The 17165-nt window shown below is 40.6% G+C and overlaps 1 protein-coding gene across 3 annotated transcripts in view; it reads left to right on the top strand.

The window, feature by feature from the left end:
• The window catches only part of ATRNL1 (attractin like 1), a 502266-nt gene that overhangs the window by 277666 nt on the left and 207435 nt on the right, over window positions 1–17165 (top strand). The gene's annotated exons all lie outside the window — the stretch shown is intronic.

Genomic DNA, 17165 nt, shown 5'->3' with positions numbered 1-17165 from the left:
GATCTTGCAGACACTTGTGTCTTAATGCTTTTCGTTAAACCGTTAGAGGTGGTTGGGGTGGGTATGTCATCCAAGTACAAAATTTTGGCAAAGATTAAATGTATGCAAGTACATGCTGTTCAGCAGTAGATCAGCGATATCACATTTGTCCTCTTTCAAATTAAGGCCAGTTCATACCTGCATGTTTATCGGTCACTGACTATGTATGTATACATATTTGATGATATCCACATAATGGACTTCAGTCCATTTGTTTCCATGGGTCTGTTTTGAGTATAACTTTGTTAGCTATCACCCATTATAATGAACTTCTATAGGTTGTGACGGGCGGCTGATGGCACAAGTCCACTTCCCATCCATATATGTTCAGTGTACCAGAATGTACTTCTCAAGAGGGTTCAGGTAGTGACCAATATAGTGATGTCCATACATGTGTGAACCAGTCCTATGCATAATGTAAACCACAAGCTCATGCTCATATATTTTAGGCAACATTAGTATTCACATTCTACAGATGAATGACTGTAAAATTACAGAAACTGACAACAACCTGGAATGCTAGTAACTGAAAATCAACAAGATGAATGGAGGTTTCACTGGACTGAAGTTGAATCAACTGCAAGCCAGAGAAAATTATAATTCATTTTGGTTATTGCAGAATAGTTTCCAGCTTGGAACACTGGTGCTTAAACCAAGCAGCTTACTAAGCTCCTCTGGTTTCCAATAAAATGGGGCAGGGGGCTTGTTTATTTTTAAAATACCTGCAATATTATATTTTGTAACTGCAAGGGATAGACTCCCATTCTATCAACAAGACTGCCATCCATTTTAATATGCATTATAACTTATTTGTGGTAATTTGGGCTTATGCTACTAGATGCTTCTCCAGAGAATATATCAGATAATTGTACTTACAAGGGGGTTGGATAGGGATGTGTGAGTAGAAGGCTGCTTATTTGAAAATTGAATCCAGTCTCCTCAAGCAATCCACCAGAACCTCAGAAAACACAGTGCCACTGTTACATTGACATAAGTCGGTAAAAGCAAACTTCCTCTCTGCACTAGCCAGTATAAATCATTGGGATGTGAATTAGCAGATTCAAGGGGCAGCCTGCTCAAGATAGATTGCCTCCCCAATTCTGCTTATATAATTTGAGTTTATGCCATCAGTATTCTAAATGTGGTTGCACCATAAAAAGGTTGCACCCTGACCATTAGGTCCTATCGTGACCGACTCTGGGGTTGCAGCACTCATCTCACTTTATTGGCCGAAGGAGTCGGTGTACAGCTTCCGGGTCATGTGGCCAGCATGACTAAGCTGCTTCTGGAGAACCAAAGCAGTGCATGGAAATGCCGTTTACCATCCCGCCGGAGTGGTACCTATTTATCTACTTGCACTTTGATGTGCTTTTGAACTGCTAGGTTGAAAGGAGCAGGGTCAGAGCAATGGGAGCTCACCCCATCGCGGGGATTAGAACCGCCCACCTTCCGATTGGCAAGTCCTAGGCTCTGTGGTTTAACCCACAGCACCACCTGCGTCCCTTGGTTGCACCATAGATTTGTATAATGGCATTCTATTGGCAGTTTTATTTTCAGTTCCTTTCTTAATGATCCCTAGCATGGGAATTTGGCTTTTTCACAGCTGCTGCTCACTAGGTCAATATTTTTTAAGCATTTATGAATATAGGACCAATTGATCTTGAGTTTCTTGAAAGTTGCGCTTGGGAAAATGTACCAGAAATAGTACAGTGAACAAGATGATCAAAGCCTTCATGGCTACAATAGGCAAGGTGTTAATGAGCTACTCGGCAATCATCCACAAACTACATTTGGAAATCTCATTTATATTAAAAGAGAAGTGGCAGGAAATCATGGGGGTGGGTCTGCTGAAGATACAGACATTCCAGTAGCATTAAACTAAGCAAGTTCCCTGAACTTTCTGGTATCTGTGACATTAAATTGAGCATAAAGGCACAAGGGAGGTTAGGTCACCTATACATTTCCGAGAGGTTTTGGAGGAATTGGGTACCCAAACATTCTTGTAGTTTGGGTGAGGCTAACAGCCCCCCTCCCCAAGGATAGCTAAAGGCAATAGTAATTAACTTTGCATAAATTTTTGATTTATGATGTTCTCTCCTCATTTGAGAAATGAATGGTTTAGAAGTGTCATTCAGTGTTTTCATTTCAGGTGTGAAAATACTTGGGCTGGTGGAATTGTTTTTAGTGGTGTTACTTGAGTCACATAGGCTTTTAACAAATTTAACAAATTTATCCAAATTTAGTATTTGTCTTCAATAAGTTTTCTGTTTTAATGTAATAACTCTAGCTGCTTAGCAGTGATTACAAATTTGACCTAGATTAATATACTTATGCTCCTCAGTGGCTATTTTAAGCTTTCCTGAATTCTTCAAATGATGTTTGCTTACTCAGCTTCTTCTCCCTCTCCTCCTTTTTTTACAGTTTCCTCCCTTGAATCTCTTGGGCCAAAGCATTTACAAAAGCACAGCAGCTGAGCTGCTATAGCTAACATATACAATCCACAGATGGTTGTATTTTAAGCTCTTTTGACATGCCCTGCTTTTTGAAAAAGTGTGTTTATTTAACATGTGTAATTTGTACGGAAGCCTCTTGTAACAGATTCATTTGAAATGATCGCTGATGAAAGACAGGGCCTTGAACCACCAATAAGAAAGGTCAGGGAAACGTGGTCAATAACAGCACAATCATGCTGAGACTCGAGGCAGTCTGCCCTCTGTGTTGCCATTGTTCATCAGCCGGTGGTATGAGATGGATGGAATTCTAGATGACACAGTGGGTGTATTAGCACTCGGTCAGGAAGCTTTAGCCCAGAAACTTATTTCAATAATGCAAAATGCACAATGCAGAATGTGGCGAGTCAAAAGAAATGAGTTCAGTTTCACCATTGTTAAATTGGAGAGCTATTGGCTGTGGCAGCTCTTAGAAAACCAATCTGAATGGTAAAGAGTCTGATTGTTAAATGATTACAATCGTTTATTGCCATAGGCCATAAAAATTAAAAGGGTCTAAGTGCTGCTTTCTGACAGAGATGTACAGACTAATTTTACATAAATGCATATCCTAACAAGATTAGCTGGCTTATTCAGGCATGTGAATTGCACTTTTGTTCTTCCTGTTGAACAAGCTTGTATCCTCAGAATCATTGTATGATTATCATGATCTCAATCTGGTTCTCATGGATACAGTTTGTTCTCTTTCTGGGTCACTTCAAAAAAAGAAAGAAAGAAAGCTCTTAACTTTGTCCATTGGTTATGTTTTTGGTTTTCTGGTGTTGTATACTTCCTATCTAGGTTTTTCCTTGTTTGGTCCTACCCCTTCACCATATATGTATAAGCTACTAAAGTCAAGTTCAAAGTCATTTTATGTAGCATTTTATTTTTCAGCTAATACCACCATCACAACAGTTACTTTTCATTTCACAAAAAATGGATGTTTTGATATTACAACATTTCAATGATACCTTTTTACACTACATTCCTATTTGACTGCTATATGCTGCATACCAAACAATTTAGTGTAATCTTTAGAAGAATTTCTGTTCAGAATTTTCAACAAAGAATTCTTTATCAATCTTGAAATTAAAGATCAAGGCTCCTATAACAGCTACTCTATTGACAGTGAACACCAGAAAAGGACTAGAGTGTTCAATAGGTACAATAATAAATCCTTCTGACAGTTTCTTTTGTTCTGAGATAATAGTATTTTTGTTTGTTTGGATAAACAAATGTGACAAAGGAATTATAAGAACTAAGGCCTTTGTCATACTAGATGGTGGCAAATACTTTAATAGATGTTGCACCAAGAGAAGCTTTGGAAGGATTAGCAGAGTCTTCAGAAATGTTCATAAATCTAGGCAGTGGCTATGATCCAAATGAATGTGTGAATGTAAAGCTCTCTTTGGCTATGGCACACACTGCCCATTGATTATCTCTGTTTATATAGCCTGCAGCAGAGACACCCTGTTTGTGCTTTAAGTGCCATTTCTTAGTTGCAGTTACTGCCCCTGATCCAACTGTGTATGCAGATAGCCCTGTCAGAAAATATGCAGTCTTCATAATAACCATCATCATTATCATTACTTTTTACAAGGGTTACTCAAAACAACTTGCAACAACAAATAAATAATACATATATTAAAACCCCTATAAAACAAAACAGAAGAACAGATTTTTATTCTTAAAAGGCAGGATTAAAAGGCACACACTGATAATTAAAAGTGAAAGGTCTGGCAAAAGAGAAATATTTTTGCCTAGTGCCTAAAGCTATGCAATGATGTCACCAGACGAGCATCCCTGTGGAGAGCATTCTACAAGCAAGGAGTCAGCACAGAAAAGGCCCATTTTCATGTTGCCACTTTCCAGAACTCCCATGCAGAAGGACCTCAGATGATAATTGCAGGGTCTAGGTTGGTTCATATGGGGAGATACAATCCTTAAGGTAATGGGTTTGTGAGCCATAGTGTTTTATAAGTGAAAACCAGCACTTTGAATTGGGCCTGGAAACTAATTGGTAAGCAAATTGGGCCATGATAGGTCTTATGTGCTCAGACCGTTTTGCCCTGGTGAGGTGCCTGGCCACTGAATTCAGAATGAGTTTCCATGTATCGGCTTCAGAGGCATCCCCATGTATAATGCATTGCAATAATTTTATCCCAAGACAAATGCTAACCAATATAACCTAGAGGTTACCAGAGCATAGACAGAATAAATTAGGCTATCCCTGTCCAGATTATTGGGCGGGGGGGAGGAGCTGGGTCACAAGCCAAAGCTGATGATAGGTACTTTGCACCACTGAGCCATTTGAGCCTCAAGTGACAGTGATCAATCCAGAAGATCCCTGAGCTACATACCTGCTCCTTCAGAGGGAGTGTAACCACGTCAAAAACAAGCCACCACCCCCCATCTGGTCTAGGGAACCACCTACTATTGTCTCAGTCTTGTCTGGATTGAGCATCAGTTTATCAGTCCTCATCTAGTCCATTACTAAGGCAAGACATGGGTCCAGCACATCCACTGCCATACTTGCATTAAAAGGAGAAGTAGAGCTGAAAATGTACTCCAAGACTCTGGATGATCCCACTCAATCAGCTATTCAACAGGAAGGAGAGTGAGGAGTGGGGCAATAAATCTAGCCCCTTTATTTCACACTGAATTTTTGCTGACTTGCATTCCACACTGCAACATTTTGATGGGTCTCACTTGTTACAGGTTAAATGCTAGAGCTGGTGGAATGGGAGCTTATTAGTTGATTTTTCTTTTTAAAACAATGAAGCAAGGGCCATTACATTTAGATGTACTTAGTATTTTCATCTTAAATTCCATTTCAAAGATGGGGATAAGGCTTGGGGGGGGGGCATAATATGTGTTTATTGCAATCCTGCATACTTTAGTCACCAAGATGTAGGCCCTAAATGATGTGACTACCAGCACAAAATGGCTGCCATGGACAGTAAAACAGAGGTCCTGGTAATTTGTACAAGTGAGAACCATCACAACAAAAGTGTGAATAGAACCCTTTGCAGGTTAGGAATTCTGTTAAAACAGGGTCATCAGTTGAGCAGTCTACTAGTGTTCAAGGGTGCCCTAGTTACAGAAACCCCATTTAGACTGCACAACACAGGGAAGGGCTGGGAGGAACATGATGGGGCAGGACTTAGATCCACACTTTGAGGGTTCATCTGAACAGGTCTGGTGGCTGTGCTAATATGCCCAGCATATGGCTGTTCACTAATTTGAATCCCAGCATTCCCATTTCACATTCAGTAGAAGACAATGGCTCTGAAGTAAAAAGATAATGAATGTCACAAAAGTGGAGGAAATGTTTTCCAAAACTTCCAAGAACTTTATTGAAAAGCTGTCCAAAGCACTTGAAGAGTAACACCATATCACACACGGAACATCTTAATTATAATGTAGAGTTACTTAATCTTACCTGATTACAACTGGTTGTATTTTTCAGAAATGCTATATATTATAGATGAAATTCACCTTCTCCAATGTTTAAATCATTTGTTATCATGTCTCCTTACATTATTCCTTCTTTTTATTAAGTTCAGGGTCCCCCCCCCCCACCTTGTTACTCAGATGAGCAATAATAATAAGGGTGAGATGAAAGCAAAGATGGCTAACCTGAATGTCCTCTGATCTTTTCGCTCATGGGTGAGAGCAAAGTAGTTTGAAAATAGGCAGAGAGAGAATTGTGCAACATAAGGGGAAAAAAAGTCAAATGGGGAACTAAAAATACAAATATTGTTTATAGTCAAATGCATAGCTGACACTATTTATTGTGGCACTTTCTGTTTTTACTGTGTTTTTGGCATCATACTGCTTGTCCCCAATGGCTGTCAGACACACAAAGCCCTAGGGATTGAATGAGACATCAGGTTGCTGAGTCTAGAAGTCAAAAGCAACCAAGGGACTTTATCTGCTGCATTCCTGTTTCCCTTTTGAGATTCGGATGTCATAAAACTCCTAAGTGCACACACATTTTCTCCAGGCTTCACACCGTACCATCATGTAGGGACAGTGGAGGGGTTTTAATGAAAAACAGTGATTTTAGTTGTGCTACTTTTGTAGTGTCAAAGTACAAAGTCTTTTCTGCAGCATGATGCTTAGCCGGAAGACTTTTTTCAGTCTCAATAATGTCATGACACAATAAGTAACTACAAAAATGACAAAGAAGTTGTGGAAAGAAGTGGAAAAGCCCAGGGTGTGCATAAATTATAATTATGATGTTATTACCAACAGAGTTCGAAGGTTTATTTTTAAAATGTTATTGTCTGTTATTTATGTTATAAAGTGTCCTACATAATGTGAAGCCATTAAATTGTCTGGGTGATGGGGACTCATTTTAATATACTGTAGCATTTCATCCAGAAGCTGGACAAAGGCATTGTTCAGGGGTAGAAATGGGGAAAGAAAATATGCCAGCATTTTAGGTAAATTAGTATTGTGTTTATCATATTTTATTTTTCCCTAGGTAGCAGGGATTTGGGAATACAAGACCATCCTTTTAATTGTTGTGGTTGTTGTTTATTTCTGGAATTTATTTCTGTTATTTATTTCTGGAATTTATGTTGGATCTAATAATAATAATTATATCCCACCCATCTGGCTGGGTTTCCCCAGTTACTACTACTACTACTACTACTACTAATAATAATAATAATAGGATCCAACATAAATTCCAGAAATTACTTCAGTGGTTTCCTTTTTCTGAGTACCACAGTATCTGGAAATTTATTTATTTATATCATACCCTTCTTACACTGAGGTCCGAGAGGCATCTATAAATCATCTACTACTGCCACCATTTTAAACTCATAACAACTCTGTGAGGTAGGTTGGGCAGAGAGATTTCTGACTGTGTAGGGATTTGGTTCTCAGTATTTCAAATGTAGCGCCCGACAGCTACTTGTCCGTTAGGCAGTAGTCAAATGTTAATACCACAACAGTATATAAGGCAGAGGTAACCACAATAGTTGCCCTCCAGATGCCGTTGGACTCCATCAGCCCCAGCCATCATTACCAATGTTGGGAGTTGTTGTCCAACAATATCCTGGAGTGAGCACATGGGCTACCCCTTCCATAAACAAATGAGAGACTGACTATGAAACAATAGTCTATTCCAAGCTGTCATCCTGGACCCAGGTGGGATTAGCTCATGTAGTTCACCAACTCCCACCCCACCCAAGACACCTTGTAAGCTCTCTGCATGCAAAAGAGACTCCTCTAAACATGTGGAGAGCACCTTTCCCTCCCCCATTGTCTCCCCCATCACACCAGGAATGATATCATTAGTATATTCTGTTTTTCCTTGTCTCTTTCTACATTGCTGCATTTAAGATATTTATGAAACTCCTCCATGTACAAAAAAATGTTTCTTGATTGTGAGCTGCAGTTTTCCAAGCATTATGATGATATAACTTTTATATATTTTATTGGGGTTTCTCCTGGGGCACTTCTAAGTTCTGTGTCTCTTTAAGGATGACACTTTGTAGTCAGTTATTGAAATGATAGGGAAAGGAGATATTCAATGATCATCATATATAAAAAGTACTACTTGCATAGAGTTGGAGTTGTATCAGATTGAATAATTCAGATAAATAATTTTGGTTCCTTTGCACCAAGTTTGAGGAAAAAAATTCAGCCCAAGGGCTGAATTACCTTGGTGTAAACCCATTCCAGCAGCGGGTAGGGCCAGACATGAACACAATTACAGACCCTTGAAGCACAAACTCATTCACATACACTCTTAAAACACACACACACACACACACACACACAGACACACACACATGCATATACAAGACATGCTCTTGCCGTAGGCACCCTTAATAAACCCTTATCGCAGCCTTAACACCCACCCATCCTCACACACCCTTGACATATCCTAAACACATATGCACATGCATGCATAAAACCAGATTACCATTTGATATGCATTACCAAACAAGAATCAATTTGTTTAAATAGATTTTTTCTGTTGCGGACACTGTGGCCTCAATCTGCATTTGGATCCTAGCATTGGAGGAGAGGTAGAGGAACTATCCCCCACCCACTGTAGTGTCCAGTGCCTGCATTTTGCTGCCCTCCCCATTCCTCATGCAGCCAACATGGAGCTCAAAGGAGGAGGAATAGGGCAAAACAGAAGATTCCCCCGGTTCCAGATGGGAACTTTCTGAGGACAGATAGATGGCTCCCCATCCCTGATTTACTCTTCTCCTTTGAGTAGTAATATGACTAATGGCTTAGGACAACAATCTTTTCCCCCCTCTTTGTTTGAGGCTATTATGCCCTGTTATGCCTTATTAAGCTTTTGGTGTCTATTTTGTTCTCTTGCTATTGCAAGGACAGGCTCATTGAAAAATGAGACAATGACTTATCATGACTTCTAGCTTTGTGACTTTGGAATGTATGTTTATTTCTTTGTGCTGTAAAGCAACCTAGTGATGCATTTAAGATTTTTCCAAATATGTCAGGTTCTTGAAAGAACAGTTATCTTTTTCCTTTCTGCAAAATGAGTCATGAAATTCCAATGCTAAGCAGGAACTTTCCAGACAACCATCAAAACATGATTCAGTGTTCCCCCTCCCAAGAAATGTATTGTTTATGATTTACCTATTTAATGCACTTATTCATTTTTAGAAATATTTATCAAACAATCTAGTGGTAATCTTCTAATCGATATAATGTGCGTTGAAGATAGATAAGAAAGCTCATTGGTTTGCTTAGAGCAGTCTGAATAAATGAAGAATTACCTTGGATGCTAAACACAGAAATTGAAAGCTCAGTAAAGACTTTAGTGAAAGCAGCGCAATAGGGCGTTTCATTTTAGGAGGTGAAACTGGGCCTTCTTACTTTAGATCCTGGGTCATATTCTAGAGAAACATGGGGTCTAAATCTCATAAAAATGAATAGAATTTAGATTATGGGTTCTGCTTAGAAGGGCGATATACAAGTAATTTGATGACTGAATAATGTTTAGCTTCACACTAATGCCCCACCAATTTTCAGTGCAACTATTTGATGCCTTTTATTGGAAACCTGCTTGGATCTGACCAAAATGGATAGAATCCCTAATGTTATTTGCTCTGGCACCAGTGGCAGATCTTGGGGTCTCAAATTTCAGTGGCGCCCTATGCAATGCCAAAATGCAGCACCCCTCCGCCTCTTGCGCTCCATTCTGAATCATAGTTGTGACATTCCCTGTGATACCCCCGAGGTGCCATGCCCAGTGCGACCAAACCGGTTGCGCTTGCTTAAATCCACTTCTGATGGCACACATTCTTATACTTTCTACACAGAAAAGTAGTGGTTTCCTTACAATTGATACAAATGTTTGCAGCATCACAAAGGAACAATACAATACAAATCCATAGCCCTTTAGTTGCAGGAATACAAAAATATGCGGTACTGCAAGTTACATGTTTCTAGTAGCGCAGCTGCACACATTTTTTTCTTTGATAAAAGCACACCTGGCTACTATTTCCAGCACTCTATAAGTGTCCCTGTTGAACTTAAATTACCCTCTTTGTAGATTGGAGAGGGTGACACTTGTCTGCCCTGGACGAGTTCTTGATTCACAATAAGACCCGTGAAGTGTATAGAATTAATAAGCTTATTCAGTGAAAGAAAAACTGACTGGGCTATCATAATAACATTCTTCAGCCCAATCCCCAGGGGCACAGTTGTTGCTGCTGCACTTCATTGATATTGGTCCTTGAGTTTTGTTTCTGTCATGTGAAAAGCTCAGAAAATATCAAAGCATATACTTAAAGCCCTTTTGCAGTATTCACCAAATCTATATATTCTGTAGCCTGTGTCTGCTTCAATTCACTTACCGCTCAGTTCAGGTCAATTATTGTAAAACATTTCTCCAATAATAAATGCATGTATTAAGATCTGGTTATTATTATTTGCTTAGTAACCTCAATGTGTATAATGTTGCTTTAATAGTTTTTATACTGGCTTTTTATTAGAAGCTTCTGATGACCAGTTGAAACCCCGTCCCCTTTTTTACCTTAGAAAGCAGCTTCTCTTGTCATCCTACCAACCTTATTGACTAAACTACTAATCACTCATTCTTTACTTCTCCCAATGCTCTGTTCAAAATCAGCAAAGATAGAACGCAAAGTACAAGCAACATATTCCTGAATAGCAGGGGTGCTGACAGAATTTTCTAGGCCCAGTAAAATAAAGGTAAAGGACCCCTGGACGGTTAAGTCCAGTCAAAGACAACTATGGGGTTGTGGTGCTCATCTCACTTTCAGGCCGAGGGACTCACCCTCTCCAATGGACTCTACTGCTATACCAGAAAAACATCATGTCAAGCAGACACATGCATGTCAAATTCCACCACCACCTCCACCAGGCCTTGAGATGTAGACAAAGTGATCCAATCTGCAAAGGGGCTCTCCTTTTTGCAATCACCTTGAATGTCAGCCTCACAGGGGGGCGGGGAGAGCTCACTATGGAAATCTAAAAGCCCAAGGCCTCAGGTCTCCCCCAGAGGCGTCACTAAGCATCAATTGGCTAGTGATTTGAGCAGCTTGCCCAGGAAATGCCCATATTGTGGTTCTCTTTTCCTTGTCCTTACACCTGGTTTATCTCTTTGTTCTTTTCTTTCCATCCCCTGTCAGCATGGTGGTGTCTCTCATTAGTCTTTCTATAAGTATTGTGATTTGCTGTTGGAAATCGTGGTGAAACACACACACACACACACACACACACACACACACAATTATACAGTGTTCCGGCAGTAGTAGACTGATGCTGTGCCAGTTTAAGATGTTTTTTAAGGGGGGGGGGGAATGCAGATCAAGTGTGTGAAACAGAATCTGCATATTAGAATCAAATATGGGTAAGTAGGCGCTGCCATTTCCATTAAATTAATTGCATAGCTGCCAAAACTAGTCATAGGAGGCGGTGACTTTAATTAGCATGTCTCAGAAAATTTACCCATATCCTGAATCTTTTGTCAAAAGTGTTCATTAACTAATTCTCTTATCCCTTTCTCATTTCCATGGCACAGTTCTAAAATGTTCTAAAAGAGCATTTAGTTCTTTTAAATAATAATGTTCAGATTTTTTATGGACATTTAGTGAGGGAAAATGTGATTTGTGAGAATCTCTTGGAGAGCTGTTGTGATGTTCCAGGCTTCAGTCCTCACATGTAATTACTATGCAAATATTATTGCTACAGCAAATAGCCTTTGTCGTGATTTTTTTTTAATAGAACAAGGCTACTAGATATAGGAGGGCAACACTATATAGAAACACACAGGTTTCTATGGCAGTGTTACACACAGAACCTTCAGATAAATTGTCCAAGTTCTGAAGAGCAGCAAATACCTGTTACTTTTGATGTGACATTATGAAGAACTGATATGTTTAACTGGTTGTTTTAAATATATGCCATTCCCCTACTACACTTTTCTCAGCAACATGTGGGGCATGGGCAAAACATCCTCTCCAAGTAAATGTGAGAATTGTGATAGTGTCTAGCTTTTCCTTTCCAGCTGTCAGAAGAAAAGTGTCACAATGTGTGGAGATGTACAGTATACCTGTCAGAATCTGTTACAGTTCACTGATGCACGGTGATGTGTGAGGGACACGCAGACTTCTTATACAACTAACAGTATAAATGCAGTAATGATACTCCACAATTGCTTCTTGTTCAAGGTCAGCATAAAAGACTTGGTCTGTGGTACTTACCAGTTCACTGGCTAATTGACATTCCCAAACTTTGATTTAAACTTCTAAAATAGGGGTAAGGAGGGATGTATGCTGTGATTTACCATAACACCATGTCTTTGGTGTTTACTTGAAACAAATAAGCTCTGATCTAAACTGGTAAGATCAATACATGCTTTAGTTTTTTAGCAACTGAAATTTAAAACAAGGTGGGAGACGGCTTGAATGCAATTGGAGTGCCTAGTGGCATTGAAGGCAGTAAAGAAGGCATACTTTGCTGCCTCCATTGCACCCTCATTATGTTGTCCAGCAGAGCTTTTACGGGGCCTTTTATAGGCTGACCCAAAGGAGGTGGTAGAACCAATGGTAGCTCACTTTGACTGTTTGCAAAGCATTTTGAGGATAAAATTGCTTGCATCCACCAAGACCTTGACTCTGCTGTTATAGCAGATGAATTCCATGGGGTGTCCAGAGCACAGTCTAGTCCTGTTGTGTTGGATGAGTTTCAGTTGGTAATGCTCAAAGATGTGGACAAGGTGCTTGGATCAGTCAGGGCGACCACTTGCGATCTGGACCCTTGTCCCTATTGGCTGATAAAATCCAGCAGGGAGGGAACAGCTGGCTGGGCCAGGGAGGTGATCAGTGCCGCTTTACGAGAGGGGACAGTCCCTGCCTGTTTGAAGGAGGCAGTGGTAAAACAACTCCTTAAGAAACCTCTAGATTTGGAAAACCTAACTAACTACTAGCCAGTTGCTCATCTCCCTTTGCTGAGTAAGCTTTTGGAGTGAGTGCTTGCAGACCAGATCCATGCGCTTTTGAAATAAACTGATTTTCTGGATCTGTTTCAATTGGGGTTTAGGCCTGGGGGTTTTTTGGGGGGGTTGTTGGGTTGTTGTTATAATGTACTTTGTGGTTTTATATTTTGATTTTATTCTGTGTACTGTCCTGAGACCGCTGGGTATTGGGTGAATGAATGAATGAATGAATGAATGAATGAATGAATATTCAGACATAATACATCTGGAGGAACCAAAGGGTCAACTAGTATAGCACCTTGCTTTGAAACCAGTGGCAAGGAAGAGAGTATTATTATTATTATTATTATTAAATTTATATACTGCTAATGGTTGGGTAGTGTTCTCGAAGCTACCAGCATGAGTTTGACGAAACTGCGGGAGGCAGTGGAAGACAGGAGTGCCTGGCGTGCTCTGGTCCATGGGGTCACGAAGAGTCAGACACGACTAAATGACTAAACAACAACAATATGCAAAAATGGCTTCTATATGACCTGAAATATAAAAGCAGTGCATAATTAAAATAGACAATAGCAAACCCACTTGAGATCACCTGGTTCAGTCCAGACTGCAGTGTGGTGGAAAAGTCTGAGAGCAGCTGCCCTTCATGAAGGTCCTAACACAGCAAATTGCTTAGGATACCTCAGGTCTAGCCGCACATTGCAAGCAAACAAACAAATTATGTAGCGGGGAAAGTTGGAAATTATTTATGACAAATTTCTTCTTCCATTGCAATAACAAACTTAGAGGCCAAAGGAAATGTGCTGGAAGCTGAAGGTACAAACTGGTACCTTTCTGTCTTGAATTTGGATCTGGCAGGTGTACTTTGGTACTGTAACTCATTCCTGGCTATATTGTTTTGTTTTGCTTTGTTTTTGTTCTGTAAGGTGTCTTATTCCAATAGCTATAACTGGATCTGTTTTAGTGAATGACATTAGCAATAGCTACATTTTAGTTGTCAAACATCCACCTCACACTTCTCACCTCCATTGACCCACATAACAATTGGGTGAATGCTCTTCAATGCTTAGAGTTTGTCAAATTGCACATACCACCAGCAAATTTCTGGAGAGCGAATGATATCTTAGCGCCCAGGGATATTGTTTGTTTTTAGGGCAATACCAGTAACAGCTGAAATGCAGGTATTGGCATATAATGCTTCTGGGTGTTCATTATAGCTTGTTCTTTTGAAACTGCTAACATGCCGAAATCATTGTGGACATGTTGAAATTGGACTTTGCAATGAAATTCACATGTCATGAAAATGTCATAAGATATCTAACAAAGCTTACGGATATTGTGTCAGTCTATATACTGGTTTCCTCAGAAATACACAAATAAAATACCTTAAGATTGCAAATATAAGCCACACTTTAACTTTTCATAGTCAGAATTTGGGGCAAAGTGCAGCTTATATTTGGGCCAATACGGTATATCCAGCACTCCGCGCACACAGTAGAACTTCCCCTTCCTCTCGAAGTATCTCCCAAATCTGCTACAGACACTCATCCAATCCTCTGGAACAGGTTTTGAGAGTACATGGGACTGCAGGGGAGGAGGGAGAAGTTCTGTTATACAGATGAAGTCTGTTGCAGCACTGGATAGAACCCTATGTATTTTGACAGACTGGATGGGGAGCTCACATGATTGAATGTTACCCTATATGGAAAACCAAACATTGGGAAGAAGGATTGTAGTCTTCCCTGTCTATAAACTAGTTCTCCATTGTCAGGGGCTCAGGAGCAGAGGCACAGGGAAGAGAGGAAATGGAGAGCGAAGGGGAAGAATCTGAGGGCAGCGTAGGAGAAGATGACAGTGGCCCTAGAGATTCCATGAGCCTCTCCAGCGAATCAGAAGATTCACAGAAGGGGGCGCCGATGGCCAGGGCAAGGGGGGTCCCAAGGGGGACACTCCAGAAGCAAGGGGCCAGCGGGGACTCCCAGAGCAGCAGTTGGAGATCAGGACCAGCTTCCCCACCAGAGCGTAGTGGGGGGGAAGAGTCCCAGGTATCGGGGCCAGCGTCTCCCCCAGCAGGGAGAGAAGATGAGTCAGGGCTGACCACGCCTCCATCGGAGAGTCAGGGAACGGAGGGGAAGTCAGGTCCAGCTAGCCTCCCGGAAGAGGGAAGCAGTGACAGAAGCAGTGTAACGGTCAGGAGGAAGGTCACTGGCTGGGCGCGAGCGCCAAGTTCAAATGTACAGGCGTGCGGGACAGCTGAGAACCCGGATTGGGAACCAGGTCCTAAAGCCTGCCGGAGGCAGGGGGAGGAGTCAGGGGACTCAGCATCAGAAGAGTCCAGAAAGGGGAATGCCCCAGCGGACAGGAGGACCCAGAGGAGGAGAGAGCAGAGGAAGAGGTGGAGCAGGGCTAGAGTCTTAAACTGGTGTCAGAGGGGAGGAGATTCAGACGGAGCTTCGGCGGTCTAGGGTTTAAGACGTAGAGCTGCGCGCCACGGCTTTGAAATAGAGACTGAACTTCAATAAAGACTTTTGTATATAACAATGACCTGGCGTTGGTCCTCTGTGAGCTGGGACCTTGGGCAGCTCTGACATCCATGTACAAGAGTCTCTCTCTCTCTCTCTCTCTCTCTCTCTCTCTCTCTCTCTCTCTCTCTCTTTGTGTGTGTGTGTCTGAGAGACACTCTGTGTGTGTGTGTGTGTGTGTGTGTGTGTGTGTGTGTGAGAGAGAGAGAGAGAGAGAGAGAGAGAGAGAGAGAAATATTATTATATCATCTGAGCTCCCATCTGAATGGTAAAGTTCAGAAACAGGTGTATCATCCCTGTCTTGTATTGTGCTGTACTGTACATTGGTATGTTGTCCTTGAGCTTTGCAGATAAAGAAATGTCATGATCCACATGTTTTACTAGCTCTCTACTATTTCTTGAAGCTGGCGTTAATTTCTCCAAACTGAAGTTGACTTTGAGAAATTTCCCCCTTTCCCCCATTGAGTAAGTAAAACTATACCATAGATTTTTCTTAATAATCTAGAAATAACTTGCAACTTCAACTACTCAGGAACAATTTATTTTTCATGCTGCCGTTTAATGAAAGGAGCTTTTGCTTTAATGACTTTTGACACAATTGTAGCCATTAATTCACTTTAGTCTCCCTTATTACGTCCTTTGAAAACTACTCAGATTTTAGATGTAGAAAATTTGTATAATCTGCAGATAATGAAGAAGTTATATAAAAATTAGTGACAGGTTGTATACATTTACTGCACCAGTGGCTGTTAGGATATGAGTCTAACTATTTCAGTTTCGCTGGTGGTCTGCCATAAAAGCCTGCCATGCAGTGAAAATTAAAGGGAGATATGTGTCACTAAAATATGCTTCCTATTTTTAGCATTAGTAGCAGCTTAGACCTTTGAGTACTTTCAGATTGCAGCTCAAATTGTAATAGATCTCTTAAAGATAATCAACACTTAAAGCATTATTGTTTCATAGACATCAATTAAAATGACCTTCCTTAAAGCTGCCCTCCCTGCTGAAAAGATTAATAGTCAGGAGATCTAAATGTTACTGTCAGATAAAGCTTGAAGCCAGTACATATACTGACACTGCAGTCTCTAGGGAAAGTTTAAGAAGAGACTGAACTCCCAAGTCAAAATTTTGCTAGTCATGGCCCTCTTGGTCAGAGAACAAAGACTGCAAAAACTATAATGTTATTGAACAAAAGTTTATTATTACAGTACATTTAGATAGCCCCAATATGTCATAGGTGATTCATGATTATTACCGAAACAATGCATTAATGTTGGCAGTCACTTTAAGAAATGATTCGTATATAATAGTTTCATTTACTATTACTTAAAGGTCTGTACTGCACTGTCAAAGCTATGTATTCTATTTGAAAACACTGGAATTATCCTGGAGACTTTTGGGGGTCATCAACCTTTTGTGCAAAACCTTTATGTGCCAGTTGTGACCAGACCCAGGTATCAAGAGGTGAGATACAAGTGATGGGTTGAACTACAGTCACGTTTTATTAATAACATCTTTGGGGAAATGAGAAGTACGGGAAGGTAGCCTTAATTTCAACAAGGCATAGCCTCAAAGCCTGGGCCCCAACTCATGGTGTGTAAAGAGGCTTTCCTGCCCCACCCACTTCCAGGACCCTACAACCCATACAAGCTGGCC

This window comes from Podarcis gaigeae (assembly GCF_964106915.1).
Source record: "Podarcis gaigeae genome assembly, chromosome: 5".
Classification (NCBI taxonomy): domain Eukaryota; kingdom Metazoa; phylum Chordata; class Lepidosauria; order Squamata; family Lacertidae; genus Podarcis; species Podarcis gaigeae.
This window is presented reverse-complemented; position numbering and strand designations above follow the sequence as displayed.